At 42.5% G+C, this 7,244-nt stretch overlaps 1 pseudogene; it reads right to left on the minus strand.

Annotated features, from left to right (window-relative positions):
- Positions 1-273: 273 nt before the first annotated feature.
- On the minus strand, positions 274-6,799 carry LOC108588494 (transmembrane emp24 domain-containing protein 10 pseudogene; annotated as a pseudogene).
- Between the last annotated feature and the right edge of the window lie 445 nt (positions 6,800-7,244).

Raw genomic sequence — 7,244 nt, forward strand, 5'->3', positions numbered from 1 at the left:
GGGCAGAGGAGACTCACTGTCTCCCTGTATCCATTTGCCCTACTTCTTTTAATGTTAAGATACCACAATCCAATAAAGAAAGATTAGTCTTCAACAAATGGTGCTGAGACAACTGGATGCAAAAAGAATGTGTTGGACCCCTGCTTGCAGCACATAAAAAGATCTCAAAATGGATTGAAGCAGAACCGTATGCATTTGTCAAAACTCATCAAATTTTACACTTAAAATGGTTCAGTTTTATTGTATATAATATCTCAATAAAGCTTACAAAAAAGGAAATTAAAAAGTGAATCAAAGACCTGAATGTAAGAACTGAAACCATAAAACCCTTAGAAAAAAAGCATAGGCACATATCTCGTAGAGTAAACAAGGATTTGTAGGTATGATACCAAAAGCACAAGCAACCAAAGGGGAGGGAAGCTAGATAAATTGTACTTCATCAACATTTAAAAATTCATGTTTCAAAAACACTATCAATACAATGAAAAGACAAGCCACAGAATGGGAGGAAATACTTGCAAGTCATACTTCTGATAAGGGTCTAGTATCTAGAGTATATAAAGAACTCCTTAAACTCAACAACAAAAGGACAAATAACCCAATTTTTTAAATGGACAAAAGACTTGAATGGGCATTTCTCCAAAGAAGTTAGACAAACGGCAACAAACACATGAAACAATGCTCGGCATGAGTACGAAAATGCACATGAAAGCCACAGTGAGACACCACCTCACACCTGCTAGGGTGGCTGTAATAAAGATGAAATGGCGAGGATGTTGAAGCGCTGGAACCCTCTTGCGTTGCTTCTGGGGAATGTAAGTTGGTGCAGCCATTCTTGGAAACAAGTAAGCAGTTTCTCAAAGAGTTAAATATAAAAATGCCATATGACCCACCTTCTACTCCTAGGTATATATCTAAGAGAACTGAAAACAAATGCTCAAACAAAAGCTTATATTATGTTCAATGCAGCATTATTCCTAATAGCTAAAGGCTATAAACAACCCAAATTCCGCCAACTGATGAGTGGATGGACGAAGTATGGAATATTCGTGTCAAGTAATTTTATTTAGCCATAAAAAGACTGAAAAAGTGATATGTAAATTATGTCTTTTTGGAGCATATTTCAATGGTCTAAAATGATATTTTCTTTAAGAGTTATCTTCAGTTCAAAACTCACTTTCTGAAGTGTCACATCTATCCACCTTTTAAAAGACATAAAATTATGAGAAGATAGCACCAGAAACGACGTGAACATTTCAGCTAAAGGCAAAGAGAAAGTTAAGGGCGTTTTCACAAGGAAATCCAAAGAAGACAACCAGAAGGAAACAACTTCAACATGGCCAGACCAATCTTGGTAAGAGAACTAGAGTGGAAACCCAAGCTGCAGAGAAAGTGGGAGAAGGAAAGAAAACTTGGTTCAAACTGATAGCACAAGGAAACCCAGTACAAATTCTGGCTTTGGCATTATCTTGATAATCCTTATTTTTTGTCATAGGTGACTCTAATACTAGTCCTATTGTTGCAAAACAAGTCCAAATCCTACCAAGTTAAAAATCTCTCATTGACTTGTTGGGAGTAGGTGGTACCCTTGTCCTCCCACACCAAGAGATCAGTTCTGGCAAGAGGGCTCCAATGCATCTTGATGGTGCTGTTGGTAGGATGCCCAGTGATGTTCTGCTGCCTGAGATACATGGTGGGAGGAGGGTGCACTTTGTTCCAGTCAACATCTTGGCCTTGAAGAAGCAACGCAGGTAGAAAACCTGCCAGGTATCTAATCCAATGAAGCAGACCATTAAAGAGACACTGAAGTACAGAACTCGAGTGTTTGTTGATTCATTGGTATCATACATCTCTCCTCGCTCTTCTTCATCTAGGAAAATCATTAACAATAGATTCTGAGAGGCCCAGGGATTGAAGTTCCACCTATAATGGCTTAAGCTTCTAGGGTTTTGCAATCTCCTTGTAATCTTTTTTTTTTTTTGCCTCCACTCCATGCTTCATGTCTAGGCTCACGAGTTGGTCAGGTATCCACCTTGTTTCCTTGCTCTCAAAACACACTGCAAACATGTCATAATCTTCCAGAGTAAAGGCGAATTTCCCTTTGGTTGCATCCTCCTTGGAGTAGAGAATGTGGCCAGCAGAATCTGTGACCTTGAGGTGTCTGTGCAGGCTGCCAGTGCCCCCAGACTAGTTGGAGATCTCGTACGTGCCCATCACTAGCAGGTCCTTGTGGATCTCCTCACGGAGGCACTTTCAGGAGTTAATGGGCAGGTGGAAGGAGATGGTGAGGACCAAGCTGAAGCTGAGCAGAAATAAAAACAGCCATGCCAATATTGTTATTGAAAAAAGAAAAAAAGAAGTGAAGAATGAAGCACTGACGTATGCTATGCCATAGATAAACCATAAAATAGGTGAAAGAAGCCAACACAGAAGGCTGCATGTATGATAGCATTTACATGAAATGTCCAACAAAGTCAAACCCATAGAGACCGAATGTAAACTAGAGCTTTCCAGAGGCTGAGGGAAAGGGTGAGTGAGGAGTGACTGCTAAGGGGCACAGAGATTGTTTATTGGGTGATGAAAATGTTCTGAAATTAGAACAGTGGTATTAGATTGGGGTGATGGTTGCAAAACTCTGTAGATCTACTCAAAATGATGAAATCACGGAAGTATTAAAAGTGAATTTATAGTAAGTGAATTATACCTCAATTAAAAAGGTTAACAAGTAATAAGACACTCCCAATTTTAGTTATGTACTTAGTCACCCAGCTAATGAACACGTTTCCCAGCCTCTTTGTAATCAGAGTGGTCATGTGATTAAGCTTGGGCCAATGAGATTTCAGGAGAAGTGATGAGCAACAAGCTGCTGCACCTGGAGTCCTCCTTCTCCTTCTCCTGGTCTGAAAGGCAAGCATGGAGGTGATCATTGTGTCACCAGGGGCTAGACAGAGGCAAAACCCGAGGATGGCAGAGCAACAAGATGGAAGGAACCTGAGTCTCCAGATACTCTGATGGAGAAGAGCTGTCCTGCCAGCCCTGGTCTGTTCCTCACCAGACTGTTTCTTGAGGGGAAAATGAACCTTGATCTTATTTAAGCAGAAGCCATGAAGCGACTTATTTTTTCCCTCTGCTTCCTGCTTTGACATGTCCCTCCCTGAGGCAATGAGTGCAGAAATGACCTGATGGCCTAAATAGGAGAAGAGGTAAGAGAGGGCTTGAAGGAAGTCTGTGGGCAAAAAATGGATAATTTTAAAAATGTCATCCCACAGCAGTGCTTCTCATGGCTCTTAGTATGAAGTTCAGAATACTAAGTATGCCCCTCCAACATGCCCGGGACCTGCAAGGCCAGGTCCTGGATCAAAGCCAGGATGTGGCTTTGCCTTTGCTCCCAGTTTAGTGCAGGTTCTCCAGGTACTCACATGGAATCACCACTTCAGAACACTTTCCACTTTGTCTAATTATACATTCATTTGTGTTTCCTCTTGGTTGATGTCTGTCTTCTCCATGAGGCTGTTTAATAGACCATGGCAAGCACTTGGTGCATGATAAATGCTTCCTACCATTTGATGAAAAAGAATTAAACGAATGAGGGAAGGTATTGTAAATTAGGGGCTTTTATTAGTCTGAACTCTTGATTTTAAGTGACAGAATTACAACTCAAATACACAGGCAAAAACAAGGTGGTATGGCTGTTGTAACTGGGAAGTATAAGGCTCTAGACAGAGACAATAAAACCAGTCTCTCTACATCACTGTCTCTACTGTCCTTAAGTGAACTTCTTACAAGGTAGCACAGAAGTCGCTGCTACTCTCAGGCTCTTGTCTCTACAGTTGGGCTACCTACCTGAGGTGGGGAAAGGGGACTTTTAAATTTCCCAGTGGTACCAGCAAAAGTCCCAGAATTTACTCTAACTGGTCCAGTGTGTGTCATGTGATTACCAATGATGCAATCACTGAGGCCAAGGACATCTGGTACTGTCTTATTTGTGAAGTGGTGTTTGAGCCCACACTAAATTTAGGATAGAGGAGATTTGTGAAAGTGGAGATGGGGAAAGGGCTTTCCTGGGAATGTTTGAGGAAAGGCACAGTGAGGGGGGCAAACAGAAAGCCTGTATTAGGAGTATAGGTTCATGAGAAAGGCAGCCTAGAGTCGTGACTAGAACTCAAGAAGTAGTGTTAACAGGCATACATGAAGTGAGCAGAGGCTCTGCCACTTTCTAGTTGGGGCATCTTGGTTAAGTCTTAGTTTTGCCTAGCCTTGATTTCCCCACCCATAAAATGGGGATTTAAAAAATCCTAAGTGAGAGGGGTCTTGTGAGAATTTCATGAGACAAAGTACATGAAAGAACCTTGCAGTCAGGAAAGTGGACAAAGATAGAAGCCAACATGAAGCTGCAAAGGTGGGGGAATCAGGTGGTAAAGTCCTTGGATGCTATGAGAAGGTGTTAGGAGAAGGAATGTATTTATTGGTTTCTGTCCATTGTATGTGATACATGATCAATTATAAGTTTATATGTCAATGATAATTATTTTCTCATACAACGTGAAGCCCAGAGGATTGGGCAGCTCCAACTTTGGATAAGTTAGTGGCTCACAGTTGCCAGCAGGAATGGAACCACAAATGGAGCGGGTGCCATTCATCTTCCTCTTACAATCCTCAGCTGTTCATGGTCATGAATTGACTGCTTTGGATCCAGGCGCCAAGAGCAGACAAGATACATCTAGCAAAGAAGATGTACATCTTCTCTACCATCACAGGAAAGCTTCCAACTGGGGTTGTTATTTGCGAGGAATTCAAACAGACTCCATGTAACTTAAGCTTATACCATCTCCCCAAAAGGAATTTTTGCAATGGTGTATTAGTTAAAATCATATTTTCTGCAAGAAATAGACAATCTCAAAATAATGGTGGTTTAAATAAGATGGGGTTTAAAGTCCATAGGTGGACAATCCATGGCTGCTGTGGATTTGCACAGTGCTAGAGGCCCAGGCTCTTCCCAACTCAACTCTGCCATCCCAGATGAAGGTCTTCATTCCATGGCTCAAGATGGCAGCTAGAGCTCTGCCATCATGTCCACATGTCAGGCAGCAGGATGGGGAAAGGATAAACAAGAGGGGCAAATTCCAAATGAAAACATGTCCACACAAAGACCTATATGAGAACAGTTAGGGATGCTTTCTTCATATTGCCCAAGACAGAAAGCAACGCAATTGTCTGTCAACTGGTGAATGGATGAACACACTGTGGTTGATCTGTGCAATGGAATACTACTCAGCAATAAAAGGGATAGAGTTATTGCTCATGAAACAGTACAAATGAGTTAGAAAGCGTCATGCAAGGCAGAAGCTGCACGACTTTTACAACCTAGCCTTGAATGTCACGTAGCATAATTTCCACCACAACATCATGATAGGACTGGACAAAGCAGAGTCAAGCGGGGGATCAAAAGGGAGGCAGTGTCAAGGAATTTGCATCAATGTTTAAAAATTACCACAGTGTTATCTTGGACCAGAGGCAGAGATGAGTGGTTAATGGTGTTAGATGATACTGAGTGGACAAACAGATTGAGGCAAAGAGAGAAATTACCAGATTCAGCAATTAATCCATCCCCATAGAATTATCTCAAGAGCTTAAGTGGGAGGTGGGAAAGCCAAGACTATCAGTGTAGGCTGCAGAAATGCAGCACTCCTAAAGTAGGTGGCCCAGCAGAATAGAGAGGCGCTCCTGCACTCTCCTCTTAGGAACTTCTGAAAAGAGTTGTCTGCACTCCTGTCTTCTGCTTCTGTAACTACCTGACCACTCCCTCAGCCTTGGCCACCTGGATTCTGCTCCCACTGCCACTGAAACATCTCTTGAAGGTGCTTCCCTCCTCTGCTTGGGCCACCTGAAGCACTCGATGTGTGGCTCCTGCCTTTCTCCTTTGATTTCCTCTACTGGTTGTACTTTCCTAAATTCCTCCTGAGTTTGTGGCCGCTGCTTCTCTGATGCCAACTGTCTCTTCTGTCACCTCAAAGTCAGTGCTTTCCAGTGATCTTCACTGGTTCTTCTTCTCTCTGGGCCCTCTCTTGTCCACCCTCGTGGCTTCAGTCTTTACCTCTTTGTTGATAATTTTCAAATCTCGGCTCCTCTCTTGGACTTCAGACTTCAATAATGCATTATTTCCTGAACAATGAAATGCCACATAGGCATCTCAAATTTGGACTACCCAGAATTGAACTCGTGATCTCTCCTTCTCATCATGCTTGCTCCTCTTCCCAGGTCCCTGTCTCTGTGAAGGGTCCCACCAACCATGAAACTATCAGATAAAATCTTCACAACATCCTATTATCTTTCTTTTTTCCATACCCAATCAATCAGTAAGGTCTCTTGCTTTCACTTCCTAAGGGTTTCTTCTGCTCACATCTTCCTTTCCATCTTTACTGTTAACCACTTCAGGTCATGCCTCCATCAATGGCAGATTATGTTTTCCAGACAAACCCTTCCTCTGAGAATAACTAGAAAATCTGGACTAGGCCAGGTGCAATGGCTCACACCTGTAATCCCAGCACTTTGAGAGGCCAAGGCAGGCGGATCACAAGGTCAGGAGTTCGGGACCAGCCTGACCAATTTGATGAAACCCCATCTCTACTAAAAATACAAAAATTAGCCATACATGGTGGTGGACGCCTGTAATCCCAGCTACTTGGGAGGCTGAGGAGGGAGGATTCCTGGAACTCAAGAGGTGGAGGTTGCAGTGAGCTGAGATTGTGCCACTGCACTCCAGCCTGGGAGACCTAGCAAGACTCTGCCTTAAAAAAAAAAAAAAAGAAAGAGAGAAAATTTGGATTAAATATTTAAAAATATCTTTGAAGAGCTACTATAGCAATGAAAGAGTACAGGGATAAGATGTGGGAGAGGAGAGACACCAGAGATGAGTGTCTGGCAGATGGTTGTCTGGCATTTGGTACTATTTCCATCTCAAGACCAGTTCTGAAAGGCTGAAAAGTTAGGAAGTAAACTGAATTTTTTTTTTTTTGAGACAGAGTCTGGTTCTGCACCCAGGCTGGGGTTCAGTGGCATGATTTTGGCTTGCTGCAACCTCCACCTCCAGATTTCAAGTGATTCTCCTGTCTCAGCCTCCCAAGTAGCTGGTACTATAGGTGTGCGCCACCATACTCAGCAATTTTTTGTACTTTTTTAGTAGAGATGGGGGTTTCACCATTGTGGCCAGGCTGGTCTTGAATTTCTGACCTCAAGTGATCTGC

Source organism: Callithrix jacchus, chromosome 15, assembly GCF_049354715.1.
Source record: "Callithrix jacchus isolate 240 chromosome 15, calJac240_pri, whole genome shotgun sequence".
NCBI classification, from domain to species: domain Eukaryota; kingdom Metazoa; phylum Chordata; class Mammalia; order Primates; family Cebidae; genus Callithrix; species Callithrix jacchus.